Source organism: Diuraphis noxia, unplaced genomic scaffold (assembly GCF_037042655.1).
Source record: "Diuraphis noxia isolate RWA-SAM2 unplaced genomic scaffold, SU_Dnox_SAM2 contig0001, whole genome shotgun sequence".
NCBI classification, from domain to species: domain Eukaryota; kingdom Metazoa; phylum Arthropoda; class Insecta; order Hemiptera; family Aphididae; genus Diuraphis; species Diuraphis noxia.
In genome coordinates, this window is record NW_028301711.1 from 9,061,029 (window position 1) to 9,079,958 (window position 18,930).

At 27.1% G+C, this 18,930-nt stretch overlaps 1 pseudogene; it reads right to left on the reverse strand.

Moving 5' to 3' along the window:
* Positions 1-16,883: 16,883 nt before the first annotated feature.
* Positions 16,884-18,249, reverse strand: LOC149059457 (uncharacterized; annotated as a pseudogene).
* Between the last annotated feature and the right edge of the window lie 681 nt (positions 18,250-18,930).

Genomic DNA, 18,930 nt, shown 5'->3' on the forward strand with positions numbered 1-18,930 from the left:
CATAACAATATAATAATAATACATAATATAATTAAATAACATAAGAACACAACTAAAACAAAATTAAAATTTATATTATAATACTTTAACATAAATAGGAAACTTTTTTTAATAAAATAACATAGTAATGATTAATGACTATTTAGTTCTTATTATTATAATAACTGACTAGTAAAGTTTTATTCTGGATAATCAGCAATTTTATCATCATATTTCATGTTTGTATAAAAGTCATGAAATATTCTTGGCACCCATTTAAGAGCTGTTTGTAAATCTTTGTATTTTAATTTACTTATAGGCTTAGGCTCACTTGTTACTTGTGGTAAATGTTCTGGCCAAACTGAACTTCTAGTTGTTCTGTTTAATGACACAGTTTTAAATTCTTTTTCAGCGAAGTCTGTTTTAAACATTAATAGTCCTTCCTTTTCTTTTTCTAAACGCAAATGAACAATTTCAGAAATCTTTACTTCTTTTCTTCTGTATATTAATGGAGAATTTTTAGAATTGTATAGACATTGAAAATCCAAAAAGTCTTCCAGTTCCATATTTATTACCTCAAAAGGGTTTTTGTTTTTGCAAGACCTAATAAATTGTTGCCAATCCCATGGTGTCATTATACTTGAATGTTCAATTTTTTTTTTTGCTCTTTCAATAATAGAATGATCACTGTCTACTTCCATGTGGGTGTGACCTCTCAAAAGAAATTTGTGGTTTATTATTTTTAAATTTGGCATTTTTTTCAACAGCCACATATACAAAGTAACTATCATAAAATTTCTATTCTGTCCAGCACAATTATCTGACCATATATTTAATTCTTCAATATTAGATTCTGTTTCTTTTAATTGTAGGGCCCACTTCAACACACACGATGCAATTTCATTACCACCTCGACCACCTTTGGTTTCATCCCAAAGAACACACGTTGCTTTGTTAAGAGTATCATCGTGTATTGTTAGGTTAAGTGTCCATAACTTCCTCAAATAAAAGCTCTGTCCATTGGTTAAATATGGAGTTGGAAGGCATTTTTGTAAATCAACCATTATGGTTTTTTTGTTACAGCCAGTTTCCTTTGCTTTAAGTTTGTCTTTTTTTTTTTCAGCATATCTTAGTTTTGCTTCATCTAGATGGGATTTATAATTTTTTTGTAAACAAGCTTCTTCTTCAATGGTTGAATTTTTTATTTTTATTATAAATTCATCACAAATGTCACAAGAATCATTAGCAGGCTCTTTAAACGCTAAGTTAAACTCATTATTAAATATCTCAGAGTACAACCAATGCTTAGCTATATTAGCCGTTGGTACTTTATGTTCTTTACAGTTATCAACATAAAGTTTATACATTTTTGATATATTTAGTTCATTTCCTAAATATTTCTTAACAGTTTTCTCTCTGCTATAATGGCTTTCAATTGCTGGAAATGACTCAATATGTTTTTTTACACCATCTCTTATGTCATCACTTATTTTATTTGGAGGGGCATGATAACCCCTTCTATCAAGAGAAACCATACCACCATGTGTTTTCTTCTTCAAAGCAGTTCTAACAAACATGTCTGATATATTCAATGTGTTAAGGTAAAACGTTTTGCACACATCAATTTTATTTTTTATTCCTGTGTTCACATTTTCAATTTCAAATGAATAAACTAAACTCTTTTGTCTTACACCAGCACGATTTCCATTACGTTCTCGTTTTCTATCCACACATTTTTCTTCAATGCAAGTGGTAATGTATTGTCTCTTCAAATTTATATCCTTATCTCCATCCCAAAATGTACAAAATATTTTTTTTCTATCATGTTCATCTATTTTTTCACTGCACTTTTTTTTACAGTTTACACAAGGAGGCTTTAATTGTTTGCATTGAATAATTTTATCACCTTTCTTTGACAAATATGACATTCCTGAAGCCAATCTCTTGATTCCAAAATAATTCGCAAATATTCATGGTTTTGACGAATTTTTGTCAATATTTGAACTTCAAATGCTAATAAAAAAAATTTTTATATTTTAATCACTATAAGAATAACTTATGAGGAACTATGTATTAAATCTTCAAGTATTTTGATACAACCAGAAAAATTTTATTGACCCTCCAGAAAATATTTTTCAGAAAAATTTAAAATTTCAGTTGTCTATAAATATCTCAAAAAAGTCAAAATATTTTGAAAATTAAATCTTGTAAAGAAAATGCCAATCTAAATAACTGGTCATCCATAGATAAAACTATTTGAACTGATTTCCACCAGGAGAGATTAGTTAAGTTTTATATGCCTTTTCATGATCAATCGGTAAGGGCCATATTTTTTCGACCAGTTATATTATCATTTGTCAGTCTATCATTAATCGTGCTTATAAGTTAGAACTCAATAACTTATCATAAACTACTTGTGAAAAATTTTATTTTAAAACATTAAATTACATAGGTGGTACAAAGTATATCAGATAAGGAATTAAAAATGCAGTTGTCACTAAAAATTATTTATAATATATTTTATAATAATTTATTTATAAAATCTTTTTTTTTAACAACTTAATATTAAGTAAAACCAATCACTTTAATAGTTTTTGTTCTAGTCTTATGTTATTTAGATAACTCGGTATAAATTCTTTTCAAACTGACCATTATAATCATTGTTGGATTATGATATGTAATTTATGCTAATCATCAGTTTCTATACTTCATCAAGTAGTTGTACACTTGTACCGGCAAGTCGGAATCATCAGGTTGGTGCACTTTACTACTATCAATTTAGTATAATTAAATTTATTTTTATGTATTTAATATTTATATTCAATTGGTTTGAGCGTGTCACTATTGGTTTTGTTGTATTACCTATTAGTAGAATACATTAAGCACTCTGAGGTCAGTCAGTGTCCACAATCATTTTAAATTGTTATAATAAAACTTACAATCTATGAAGATTTTTTGTTTCTAATGCATTTATGCATGTGCCAGTGTGACATAAGGTACTTTCATATTTTTAATATCAAATACATTTTAATACCATACCCTAATTTTTAAAATATAAAACCCTCGAAGAATATAAATATAGATTAATATAATACTATTCAGTAAAATATTTTGAAATTTAAGATGAATATCAATGGTTAAATACTCTAAGTATCTAACACTAATTATTAATACATGGTAATAGGTAATAGTTTATCATATACCTATCAAGTTTTATTACTCAAGAATACATAAAATTGAGGTAAATTAATACCTAAAGTTAAAATACAATTATTTTTTTTAAATGTAAAAAATATACTACATTTACATTTTTTTGTTTATTGTTTTTGTATTGTTTGTAACTTTGTAAGTATGTCAATATTTAATTTTTCAGATAATTGACTTAATATTTTAATATTTTTGTTTATTGTGGAAGAAACCTTTGGTGACATGCGAAACACCATCATTCAAACGTCTCATAAAAGCTTTATGTGGCCTTGACGATACAACCTCATTACCAGATCGTAGAGTCATTTATATAGATTCAAATAAGAAGAACACATTATACATAACTAGTTTAACTGATTGAATAGCCAAACAAAATGTTACATGCACAACGGCTGATATGTGGTCTTGCAATAACAAAAGTTACTTAAGTATGTCAGGTAACTTTATAGATGATCATACTTATGTTAGATATTCATACGTTCTAGGTTGTAGAAGAATTAAAGGCAATCATACTTTGTAATATAGCAGAAGTAATGAATGAAATAACTCATACATATAATATATAGAACTCTAAAATATCACATACAAAAACTGATAATGCTAGCAATTTTGGCAAGGCGTTCAGAACATACTCATTGAAATCTATTGGTATGGAGTTTTCAAATAAGTTTAATGATAACTAGTTAGGTGATGAATCTATATGTGATGAACATAATCATATGGGGTAGTTTTGGCACAGATTTTGATACTGTAGATTTATCCACATTATTTTTAAATTCTGAAGATATGGAAAGTGATGATATAGGTATTATGCTTATTGCAACTGTTGATGTTGACAAAATTTCTGGTAAGTGTTATAAAATAACCTCCAAAAATGTTTTTAATAAATTATGTAGTTTTTGGAATCTTTTAAGTTGAAGCACAGTAGCATCAGACAAAGTATATGAAATCTGTAATTTCAAATCTCCTTTACTTATTATAACAAGGTGAAATTATTCATATGATGCTGTAAAAAAAATAATTGCACTTAAGGAAACTGTAAAATCTTCATTTATTGAATTAAAACTTGAACAGCTAACAAAAAAAGATGGGTATATTAGAAATTAGAAGACTACTGTTTTGTTATGGAACCGCTTGCCATTTCACATGATAAGTTACAATCTGAATTATCTTTTTTTTGGGTTATGTCGCACCTACCATAATTTTGTTAAGACTTATTAATTCAAAAGACAAATTTAATGTATTGCAGACATTTAGCACTATCAATTATTAAAAGCTTGAAAGAAGATTTAGTTTTATATTTGATTTAGAAAACATATAAAGTAAGCCACATATCATTCCTTCAATATCTCATCCTAGGCTTAAACTTTCACGGGTACCTAATTAATAGATATTTAACTTATAATAAAAATTTATTTTTGTCTGAATGCAATTTTATGAATTCATTAACCAATTCAGATTCTAATTCCATTGAAAATAATTCTGCTGGTAGTGATGACAAATTGTATGGTATTTTAACACAAAGTAAATATTTAATTGATTGTTCGGCTGCTGTTAGAGTACAGTTAAATGTAGATAGTACTAATGGAGGAACTGTACAAGCACTATCTTATTTAGATTCCAAAAATAAAGACTTTAAGTTGATCATGGTTAACACATTCCCAATTGTCAAAAAACTATTTTTTAAATATAATACTACCACTCTCCCTTCTTCAGCACCAGTTGATGCTATTTAGTAGTGGACACCAAATCTTAACCCCATGAAGAAACGGTCTTCAGGATAAGACTTCTGAAATTTTACTGTGTTGTAGGTGCTTAATGAAAGAATTTAATAGTTGTTAATAATATTATATAAAATATATCGAAACTTTTTTTTATACTTTATGAAGTTTGTTTTTTTTTTAAACATTTTAGTATGATATGTATTTACTATATTTTTATAATTTACTTATCAACCATTATTTGTATAAATAGTTAAATTTTTTATATATACATTTTAATAATTAATTGCTATATAAAAGTTGTATTTACTGCAATCTATATTTATATTTTAAGTATTATTTTTGACGTATTGTTTAATATTTTATTAATAAGTCTATTCAGTTAATGCTTTTTAGTGACTTACAATACTTGATTCAAAAAAAAAGAATAAAGTACAGATAATAAATGAATTACTTTTTAATATTTTTGCTATAAATATTACTCCATAAGTATCATATAAATTGTAATATATTGCTTTTTACAATTAAAATTTTCTTGCAAAGAATGCATTTTATTAAAACAAATCATTTATTACTTATTTCCCAATTTCCCATACATAAATGTACATGTTTTTTGTTGTTCATTATTTACCTACATTGTTTTTCTTTTAATACAATCTTACTTAATTATAAACTTTTGTTATAATTAATCAAATTAATACTAAAGTTAAATATCATATTATAAATGATGATAAAATCTACACGTTGCACACTTGTACCCAACCTTCAAAAATAAAGATACAATTGACTTTATGACGAAAACAAATAAAAATAATTATGAATTAATGAAAAGGAATCTTAAAATTTGATAAAAATTATATATTATAACTATGAAATACCATATTTTAGTTATAAGATAAAAGGATAAAAGTTAAATTTATTTTATTTTATTTGCTGAGTATAAATTGATAAACAAAAAAAGTGTAGATTAATATTATAATTTAAAAAATTTATCATTTTTTTATCCGGATAAATTTTTAGTTATCTTCTCACAAAACTGCCTCCTAGACAACTGTAGAACTAAACAGATTTTTATGAAATTTTTTGTACATAACATTTCATCTTAAACATCTGGTTACTAATTTTTATTACAATAAAAATAGGCTTTTCATCTTTTTTTTAATAAACATTTTTTTTTTTTAAATTTAATTTGAAGCCTTTTATAATAAACATGTTTATTGAAATGAAAATTGACATTATACATAATAGTTAAAACTCGAGCCTTTTCTTTCTTGATATAAGGATTTTAAATTCTTAAATCACATCATCTGTGTCAATTTCAATAGAAATTTGTTATTCTATGAATATCAACGTTAATTCATCCAAGAACTGTGGGGTCATCGCTGCAACTTGATTACAAAGATAATGTAAAGATATTTTTTAAGTGTTCACTGGTCAATCATGCTGATGATTATTTTAGTTCAGAATAGAAAAATTTTGTTTGGTATCAACTATTCAACTATTATAATAAACAATAGACTTTTTCGTATTTAGACATTGTCGAGTTAAAAATGTAACCATCGTCATTTGTAAAAAAATATAAATAGTTAATACCTACACTAAAAATAAAACCCATATTTCTTTACTGAGTATTGAGAACCATCTACTATAAATTTAATAACAAGTCAATACTCTAAATTTATATTGCATTACTATTTTTTAATCAATAACTAACCAGTAGAAATTATGAATTGTTCATGTGCTCTTAAACGTCTGCTTGCATACTTCATAGTCCACTTATGCTTACCGTTTACAGATTATTATAATAATTAAGAACATTCAGGTGACTAGTAGAAATTAGTATTTATAGTAGTAGTCGCCGCTTATAAGACTCACTTTGGGACCAGCACAAAGTGAGTCTTATAACCGAATGAACCTTATAGGCGAAGTGGAAAAAAAAAATTAATTACGTATTTATAAATTTTATTTTATTACATATTTTGCTTTGATTTTATTAATACATACATTAAAATAATTAAACGTTAATACATATTACATATAAAAATTATTTTTGAAAAAAATTAAATTTAAATAATTAAACGTAAATTTATATTACATATAAAAATTATTTTTGAAAAAAATTAAATTTAAATAATTAAACGTAAATACATATTACATATAAAAATTATTTTTGAAAAAAATTTGTAATTTTAGTTTGTTTTTTATTTTCTTCTAATATTCCGAAAATATACTGTTCGTATTCGTATTGTATATTAAAATTATTACCACGGTGATGGACAGCTCTCCTTATCACGTCTAAAGCCTCCAGAACCTCTTTATTTGATGGTGGTTTAACTACGACGTCGACTTCTTCTTCATCGCTTTCGTCACTCTCCTCATCGTTGGTGATTTCATTTATAATAGACTGACAAATTTGGTCCTCAGAATACTGTTCAGAAGTTTGGAGATCACGATCTATATCCATCCAATCCTCATATGTTTTTTCAGCGAGGTCTTTACAATGGTCATCTTCTTCTTCCTCCTCTTCCTCAGTTTTGACGAAGCCTCCGTGACGAAAACAATTTCGAATAGTCACATCACTAATATTATTCCACGCTTCATTGACAAAATGTAAGGCCTCGAGAATGTTGATTTTCTTGGAAAGGTCATTAGCCTTTAAAGTCGAAGTTGACTCACATTCAAACATTTCATCAATGAGAGTGATTACCCTTTTTCTCATTTTTAGTCTATAGTAAGCTTTAAGTGTACGAATAATTCCTTGATCACAGGGCTGAATAAGTGATGTGGTATTAGCCGGTAAAAAAACCAGTTTTATATTTTTCAAGTTCAAACTTACATTGTGAGCTGTGCAGTTGTCTACTAAAAGTACAATTTTTCTGTCTAGTTCATTATCCCATTTGATCAACCACTGACTAAAGATTTCTTGAGTCATCCATGCATTTTTATTCGCTGTATAATCAACAGGTAAAGCTTTAACTCCTTTGAAACAACGAGGTTGCTTACTCTTCCCGACAACAAGCAGTTTCTTTTTTTCTCCCGTCATACTGGCACAACACAAGATCGTTATTCGTTCTTTACATGATTTTGTTCCCTTTGCTTTGTCATTTTGAAGAACATAAGTATGCTCAGGTAGTGCTCTAAAGTACAGGCCAGTCTCATCAGCATTAAACACATCAGAGGGTGAAAATTCGGAGATGATTGAAGGCCATTCATTTTCTAGCCAAAAATGTGCACTCGTAAAATCTGCGTCACCTTGTTCTCCGTGCATTTTTTGGAAACAAATGTTTTCTCTTTTTTTCCACCGATGGAACCACCCCTCTGTCGCTTTGAAGTCAACCTTTCCCATTTTTTCTGCCAATTCTTCAGCTTTTTGGCGAAGCAAAGGACCTGACACGCGAGCATCTTTATTTCTAACTTTTACAAACCATTCTTTCAATGCACGTTCAACAGTATCATCCTTTCCACATCTTTTCCTTTTTCGACTTTGCGACTCATTTTGTAATGCTTCACATTCAATGTTTTCCCTATTCTTCAATATTCTACCCAATACCGATTGTGAAATGTTCGGCCTAACTGCTGCATCACGTTGTCCCATCTTTGGAAGTTGATCATATTTTCTTAAAATGTCTAGTTTGTCATTCAATCTAAGAGCACGTCGCGTATTGGCACTCATGTTAACAACAAGAAAAGCACGCGTTGAAATTCGAATACCGACTGATCGTTCATTGACTCATTGTACAACAATTAAACCGTTGACTGCAATGATAACTGAGTATGTACATGTGCACGTGTACGTATGTGTATTTATGTACCCGTAATTACGATAACTGTGCAGCCACCAGATAATCAGTACACTATAATAACGATAATCGTTGCGATAAATGTGAACTTTTATCTGCGATAAAAATTATTATACGTTATTAGGTACCAACAGAAACTAGAAATAATCAACACGAATATTATTTAATTTTTCAATACCAATTTATTTCTAAATTATAACCAAAAAAGTTTGTTTTCTACTATTTATTTTACGAAATTTGAGTCTTATAACCGAAGTGTTGAGTCTTATAACCGATTTTTTTTTAATGTATTTGGACACGTCCGGACCGTTCCAGACGATTTTGAGTCTAATAAGCGACTGAACCTTATATCCGTGAGTCTTATAAGCAGCGTCTACTGTATATCATCTTCATCTTCAGAATTAATTTCTTCATCAGAATCAGGAATGACTAAATGATTTTCTGTAGGATCAATAGAATCTTCATCAGTGTCAGAAACAAAACATCTGCCTTGTTGAGATATAGGTGTATATAAATCATCATCATCAGACCATTCAGAGTCTGAACTGCTATCAGGTATACTTTGCACACGTGAATAAAATGAAGTTGAATTAATTTTCACCGATAATGGAAAAATTAACTGTATGAATATTTCGAATACTAGGTATAACATAATTTATAAAGCACACAAAAGTGAAATCATAAGTGCATGATGTCCCAAATTTGGCACATACACAAATTTGATTGTATCTAAACAAATATTTGATGTACAAATGTGTACTTACCATGGTTGGATAGAGCGTAAAATTTTGAAGGAGATCATATTTTTTTTAACGAAATTCGTACGTTTAAAAATGTCTTATCATTGTTTGAAATCAACAACACAACTGATAACATGTTAATTATTATATTCATGATGTTATTCGTAATAGCCAGCACAATTTTAATCCTAGAGGGCAGCACCTTACATAGTTTTTATATGCCTTTTCGTGCCGAATCTGGCCATGCATGCAGTTTTGGAATATTTCAATTATTTTAGACACAAATAATAAAAAACCAGTATGTGCCACATATGGTACAATATGCATTAAGGGGATATATTATAAATAGGTATCATGTTACTACTTTATAACTTTTTTAAATATTATTGTGTTTAATGTTATATCAAAACTTAAAATATAATTAAATTAAATGATACCTAGTTTTAATTAATAAGTACAATCGGCAAATTACATTTTTTTTCTTACTTATTTTATTGCAATATCTTTAGGCTACCCTTACCTAAAATAAACCATTGCCCATTGGTTACACTAAATAAATTCCAATTCCTTAAAACATACAATATGTTGTCTTCAGTATTATTTAATAACCTATAGGCTACACAACTACAAGCAGTAATTTGTTCGAACTTATGATGACATGTGTTATATGTATATAAATGTAATATAAGTTAGGTTCGGTTAAATAGGTATATAAAAACAATTTACTAGGAAATTACACCCGTGAAGAAAAAACATATATAAATGGAATATCTTTTATATTGCTTATTTCATTAATGCAATTGTAACAGAAACACAATAAAAAAAAAAAAATCATCATTGTATTATTATTATTATTTAATAATTAAAAATTAACAACTTATTACTAATTCGTGACTAAACCATACTCTGTTAATCATATGAATTTCTACACGGCATGCACAACATTTTATTTGTGATATTCATTAATTTCTAAATTCACTTAATACTTTATTATTATTCATTGTGAATTTTTAAATGATGTCACACATGCATATATATATATATATATATATAAATTTAAATTGATTAAACAATTAATTTTTGTTATAATTGTAATATAAGTTAGGTTCGGTTTATAGGTATATAAAAAAAATTTACTAGGAACACCCTTAAAGAATAACGCATGTATAGAGGTGTTAGTGGTTCGGGTTAAATCGGGTGCAAGGCCCTGATACAAACATTGATCCAAATATAATAATAATATATTTCAAATAGTTATACGTCTTAAAAAATCTAGTCTACAGTATAATAGTAATATAATTATAATATTTAAAAAAATAGTTGCCTATACGATATATTAACAGATATAAATTAATAATTTGATCTACGCATTACGTTTGCCAATACAATAATAATAATTTAATCCACATCACGTTTTGTTCAGCAATCTTATTTTAAAATTCTGCTATTGTTAACTTGTTATTAACAATCTTAGTACATAAATATTGTAATTTTACATTTTTTCCTGATCCATGTTTATTTTTTATTCTTACGGGTTCCATATTATGTAAAGATAATTTAGTTTTACCTACCCCCACTTCCTCAATTTTATTAATCAGCTTCCAAGTTGTTGAATGACTATGCCCGATTAAATGCGGAAACCTATTGTTCCAGCTTTCACAAATATTATTTGAACGATTGTACGGTGCCTGGAGTGTAATATAACCTCGTGTACGTTCCATGTTTCAGGGGGGATACAATGATATTTTTCAGACCAAATATGCAGGGTACCGTCGTCATGAAGGCGCCCGCCACGGAGACGCCTGAACGTTCTATTAATATTTTTTTTCTGTTGTAAGCAATTTCAATGGTCGTATTTAGTGCCATATATAAATCAGAGGTTGACAGCTACATTTTGATTTCTACGAGTGATAACGGCTTTGTAGAAAAATAACAATAGTCGGCATGCCGCTGGCGGCGACGACCAACCCAAGAGTTTATATTTATATTATTTCCAGTTTATTTCATTCCAAAAATGACCAGTCATTGCCTGCACGTTCTATTGTCCTATTGTAACACCCAACATTTCAGCAATCGATTTATCTTACTAATCGTTTATAAGGTAAAAAATAGAGAACACAACAAAAGTTTCAATATTTTAGTTCAAGTTTCGTATTCGACGTATTACAACATACCGCATTCCTGTTTTACATTTTTTACTGTTGAATGTATTAATATTATTACGGTAATCTGAAAAACAACCCCAAATATATTCCTAACTGTTGTATACAGCAATCTAAAATATTAATTAATAATATCAAAAAAATTTAAAATTTGAATGATATAACTTTTATAATATTATCTTGATCACACAGTTAGATTACGTAAAGAATAAAAATATTTATTATGATAACAATGAACAATATTACGAATATAAAATATCATATTGCGCATAAAATAGCTGGACACTATATTTTGAAAATACAAACTTTCCAAAACCTAGCGCTTCGTAAATTATTAAATGCCCCTCCCTATGTATCTAATCATACTATTCATTCAGATTTAAAAATGCCTCTAGTGCATGATGAAGCAAAAATTTATTATAAACGTTTCCACCACCACTTATTATCTCACCCCAATCCCCTCGTTAGAAATCTCTCTACCCCAACTATCCCCGGAAACCCTCCAAGAAGGTTAAAACGTAAATGGTGCCGTGACTTGCTTATATAAATCAAGTACTAAATAATTAAGTACACTCAAAAAAAAAAAAAAAAAACGAGCGAGTGTCATTAATGGGTGGCTGCTCTCATCAAACGTAACATGTAGTATATAATTTATTGTAAACTGTTTTTATATTAATATTAATTGTTTTGATACCTTGTATATATTCTGTCTCACATTTACTTATTGTGCCTGAGGTATAGATTGTAGATTTCTTTTATAAATAAAAAAAAAATATTTTAGTTCAAGTTTCGTATTCGACGTATTACAACATACCGCATTCCTATTTTATTTTTTTACTGTTCAATGTATTAATATTATTACGGTAATCTGAAAAACATCCCCAAATATATTCCTAACTGTTGTATACAGCCATCTAAAATATTAATTAATAATAGCAAAAAAATTTAAAATTTGAATGATATCACTATTACAATATTATCTTGATCACACAGTTAGATTACGTAAAAAATAAAAATATTTATTATGATAACAATGAACAATATTACGAATATAAAATATCATATTGCGTATAAAATAGCTGGACACTTAAACGAACTATATTTTGAAAATCTCCATCTAATAAAAAATTTACTATCATTTTGACGTACGTAAGTAAAATCTTTAAAACAAATTTTGTCATTGTAGGTAGTAGGTACTATGTACAGGAACTAGAGAAGTATACTAATAACCGTCTAAGGTTTAACCGTAATAACTTATTGTTAGCAATATAAGGAATCGCAGAAAAAAAACCTGACGGAAAAAAGTATAACAAATATAAACAATTTTATATCCGGATTACGGCTACTCAAATACAAAAATAGTAGGCACACAATATAGTCATATAATAATAATAATAATAATAATAATAGTTACAGCAGGTCAGTCAACTGTAAAAATATAACAATAATTATAGTATAAATATTTTATTGGGTATAGTGTAATATGATATTAAATATATAATTAAAATAAAACTCTATGTTGTCATTCCAATACATATAAAGTGTTCACATTTATATTTTTGGGCTTTTTTTCCATTAAGTTTTTTTTCTGGGCTTTTTTACGTAGACATTTATCTGCCTACCCAATAGAGGTAGCTCGAGAAGAGTTAATATAAACGGTAATCTAAATAATGTATAGAAAAGTACATTAAATAAATGTTTATTAAATTTCATCAAAATGTAATTTGTATCATGATCTACGAAATGTATAAAAATATAATTTGTAGCACGCAATAATGATTCATAAGTTGGAAATGATGTATTTTATGGTTTTATAAAATTTTGAAAATTGCTCTCCTGAAAATTTACTTTTTTCACATATCAGCTTTGGCTCACAACCACAGATATATATATATATATATATATATATATAATGCTACATTATGGTCACTTTAATAAATTGTAAATGTGATGCATATCCTTTGCTCTCAACAATGATGTAATGTAATTATTTACATTACAATCATATATTAATTATAAATACTGTTATAACCTAACCTAACCTAACCTAGAGAACACAACAAAAGTTTCAATATTTTAGTTGAAGTTTCGTATTCGACGTATTATAACATACCGCATTCCTATTTTATTTTTTTACTGTTCAATGTATTAATATTATTACGGTAATCTGAAAAACATCCCCAAATATATTCCTAACTGTTGTATACAGCCATCTAAAATATTAATTAATAATAGCAAAAAAATTTAAAATTTGAATGATATCACTATTACAATATTATCTTGATCACACAGTTAGATTACGTAAAAAATAAAAATATTTATTATGATAACAATGAACAATATTACGAATATAAAATATCATATTGCGTATAAAATAGCTGGACACTTAAACGAACTATATTTTGAAAATCTCCATCTAATAAAAAATTTACTATCATTTTGACGTACGTAAGTAAAATCTTTAAAACAAATTTTGTCATTGTAGGTAGTAGGTACTATGTACAGGAACTAGAGAAGTATACTAATAACCGTCTAAGGTTTAACCGTAATAACTTATTGTTAGCAATATAAGGAATCGCAGAAAAAAAACCTGACGGAAAAAAGTATAACAAATATAAACAATTTTATATCCGGATTACGGCTACTCAAATACAAAAATAGTAGGCACACAATATAGTCATATAATAATAATAATAATAATAATAATAGTTACAGCAGGTCAGTCAACTGTAAAAATATAACAATAATTATAGTATAAATATTTTATTGGGTATAGTGTAATATGATATTAAATATATAATTAAAATAAAACTCTATGTTGTCATTCCAATACATATAAAGTGTTCACATTTATATTTTTGGGCTTTTTTTCCATTAAGTTTTTTTTCTGGGCTTTTTTACGTAGACATTTATCTGCCTACCCAATAGAGGTAGCTCGAGAAGAGTTAATATAAACGGTAATCTAAATAATGTATAGAAAAGTACATTAAATAAATGTTTATTAAATTTCATCAAAATGTAATTTGTATCATGATCTACGAAATGTATAAAAATATAATTTGTAGCACGCAATAATGATTCATAAGTTGGAAATGATGTATTTTATGGTTTTATAAAATTTTGAAAATTGCTCTCCTGAAAATTTACTTTTTTCACATATCAGCTTTGGCTCACAACCACAGATATATATATATATATATATATATATATAATGCTACATTATGGTCACTTTAATAAATTGTAAATGTGATGCATATCCTTTGCTCTCAACAATGATGTAATGTAATTATTTACATTACAATCATATATTAATTATAAATACTGTTATAACCTAACCTAACCTAACCTAGAGAACACAACAAAAGTTTCAATATTTTAGTTGAAGTTTCGTATTCGACGTATTATAACATACCGCATTCCTATTTTACTTTTTTTACTGTTGAATGAATTAATATTATTACGGTAATCTGAAAAAATCCCAAAATATATTCCTAACTGTTGTATACAGCCGTCTAAAATATTAATTAATAATATCAAAAAAATTTAAAATTTGAATGATATAACTTTTATAATATTATCTTGATCACACAGTTAGATTACGTAAAAAATAAAAATAATTATTATAATAACAAAGAACAATATTACGAATATAAAATATCATATTGCGCATAAAATAGCTGGACACTTAAACGAACTATATTTTGAAAATCTCCATCCAATAAAAATTGAAGAATTGCAAGAATTACAATTGTCATACAGAATTTAAATCACAGAATCTGTTAGAAACATTTTTAAAATTGATTAATGATGTTAGCAAATGTTTTGGTTTGTATGGATTTGTCGATGTAAAGTGTATTGGTTATGTTGAGGCTAGTTCAAAAGATATTCAATTATGTTCTGGTTGTCAAGAATTACTAATTGATGATTTTCAAACAATAAAATCCAAAATTATTAAGGATCTCGAAAATTATGTAAGTTTACTGAATAATCCTTAGTTCTAATGTATTAATGTTTTTGAAAATTTATTTTTTTTTATAATTTTAAGTCATTGCTATCTACATAAAAAAAATTATGCAAGGTATCAACATTTTTATTATTATAATTTTTTTTAATTTTTTTACTTTTTGAATCATAACATAAATTTTTAATTTCATACTGAAAGCAGTATGTTTTTTTGAATACTTTTTAGATATATTAAAATGTAATTTTATCAGTAGTTATAATACTTACAAATAAAAATGAGTTAGAATGGTTAAGTGGTGCAGGGATACCCCATAAAATGTATGATTATTAGTTATAATAAATAAACTTATGGTTCAAAACTTAATTTTTATAGATCGAAATTTTTGGTATAATATTATGGTTTTAAACATGATATTAAATATGTAGAAATTTTAATTTAAGACTTAAAATACTTATAATGACTAATGGTTTAATACTAATGATACAATTTTTTTTTTTTTTTGAAAACCATTGTGTGATAATGACTTAAAATTATATGAATTAAATATTTTCAAAATCATTTGTTTTTTTGAAAAAATGAGTGTTTTATATTTAATGGATAAATTTGTTTATAAGTGGCTTATAAATTATTTATTTTTTTTGTTATTTTTATTTTATAGCTGGCTGACAAGAGAGCAAGGTTATTAAAACTAAAAAAATAAAGAATATAAGAGAATATCTTTACAACAATCTGGAATTTTAAATATTATGTTTAATATTATATCAAATTCAGAGCATATTTTAAGTAATTTTCACTGGGTGGCACTTCAATAAAATTGTCTACCAGAGGAACATAAAAAGAAAATCAACTCTCCTATCTCAACAATTTTGATATAGGTTTATTGGATACACGTCATAATGTCGCGGTAATTTTGTCGCTGTAAAAATGTCGCTATAAAAATGTCGCGGTTAAAATGTCGCGAATACAAAAATATCGCGATGTCAAAAATATGATTAATATAATACTAATATATTATAATTAGGGTTCGGATTTATATGCAAAAATATGTTGCCAAAAATTGATTTTATAGACTACAGAGTAGTACTACACAATACACAATACCTATTATACGTAAAACGAACACAGATTACAAACTGCTCGTCGCAGTGTTCATTATCGCATTTATATTTTATATTGATATTTTAAAATTAGTTACAATGATATTATGATAAGATATCTGGTATTTCAGCCGATAAAATTGCGTCCAGGAATAATCTATATATCGAATAATTTTATAATGTACAGTTTACACAAATAAATAAATTGTATTTTTATGTCAATTGATATTGGAAGTTATACGAAATTCCACGCAGGTAGTCGTTAATTGATCGATTTTCATAATCATCACATATGGCTTTAAGTCGAATTGCAGAATCTTTGTATTTTTTCTTTTTCGGAGGTTTGATGCCAGCAATATACTGTTCAATTTTTAGACGGTTTAAGCTTTCTTCTTTTTTCAGTGAATCGATAAAAATCCAAATAGATGGATGACGAGAACTTAACATTGAACTAAAACAATTATGCCAACCCTCGACTGAATTGTTAGTTCATGGAATATCATACTTTAATAATGCATAACAATTCCATACATTTATAGAAAAGAAAGGGGCTCTTCTCGCTCTCCGGCAGGGTCTTCCGATCCATGTGTCTTCGAAATAGTTGATTAAACCTGATAGACTATCTTCATTTTCTCTATAAAACTCGGAATCCAACAGAGATTCAAATGCTGAAATTACATTATTTTCAGGTACATAAGCTAAGGCTGCTAGTTTTCTTAATTCGAGTGCAAAATTTGAATCGTTTGTATACCTAACTTGTAGCCCATTTGATTGTACATGTCGCCAAATAGATTGTGTTAAATGGAAAAAACACCCTTTAATGTTAATTGATGGAAAAACATATTTTGAAGCGTTCATACAGTGGCGTCATTTCAGGTTTTTTTTTCGGGTGTGCAAAGTTTCAAGCAGGCCATTTTGATATATCACCAGGCCATATAAAAATAGATATACATACGTATATGTATATTATACTGCATTCAATATTTCCATACATTATAGACCGGTTATTACTATTTGATTTTAATCATATAAATAATTGTGCATTTGTGGCTCGTGCATTATTTTAGGCTTCAGCAAGGCGCAGGCCAATTGTAACATTCTAAAAGTAAGGGGTGCAACCGCACACCCTGCCACCCCCCAAATGACGCCCCTGCGTTCATAGCAGCTTTTTCAAAATCAAACATCATTGATTTTGGATTAAGCTGTGGTTTTAAAAATTTTAATGCTAAAAACATGCGTTTGTATCTTCTTTTTTATTAGGAAGAAGTATATAAACAGCTGGTACAACTTTTGAATAATTTATTCCATGAATAGTATAGAGTTGGTGGAAAATACTAGGTACGCAAGAAAATGTACCATCGCATAACCAATGTTCACATTGTTCCATCAATTGTAAATTGTTGTCGGTAGTAAAAATTAAAAACCGGTCTAAGTTATTTTCGTAATCAATGCTATCATATTTTAAAAAAAGCTCACCGGTTGAAGTTTTTGTGTAATTATCTGGTATTTTGAGTTCAGTTACTGATTTTGGATCAGGAGGAGCTGATCTTTCTATTTTTCTAACTCGTTGAATTGTTCGTTTTAATCCTGTTGTACTCGGAAATTGACCAGCTATATTGGAAGTGGTCTAAAATCATAAATTAAAAATAATTATTATATATTATTATTATTATTATATTATTATATATATTATATTATTATATATATATTATAATATATTATATTATATTATTATATTATTATATATTATATTATATTATTATATTATTATATATTATTATTATTATTATTATTATTTTATACTATGTTTATAAACTATATACCTGTAATGTCAGTGTTCCTAATACAGAATGGGTACTAAGTTGAGTAGTTTCTGCAATATTTTTAAGTCTTGCCATTGCTTCTTTAGCTTCAACTTTTGCAATATCGGCCACATGGTTATGTTCAGTAGTATGATCTACACTTAGTCCAGATGAATGTAATCGACCGCGACATTTCTTTGAATTATACTCTACGCACTTCCAAATAATTTTATTTTCGTTTTCTCTTTCTTTCTTGTATAAAAAAGAATTAAAATTCAGTAATTTTCCATTTTTTTGGTTTATTATATACTCAAATGCCATAATGTACAGATTATATTATATTATAGAGTTTCTGTTACGGTTGCAGATTACACACTAATATGTATACTGAACTTTATTTTCGTTTTATTACCTATGTTACTTTAATCTAATCTAATCATACCTACGACCGAATGAAA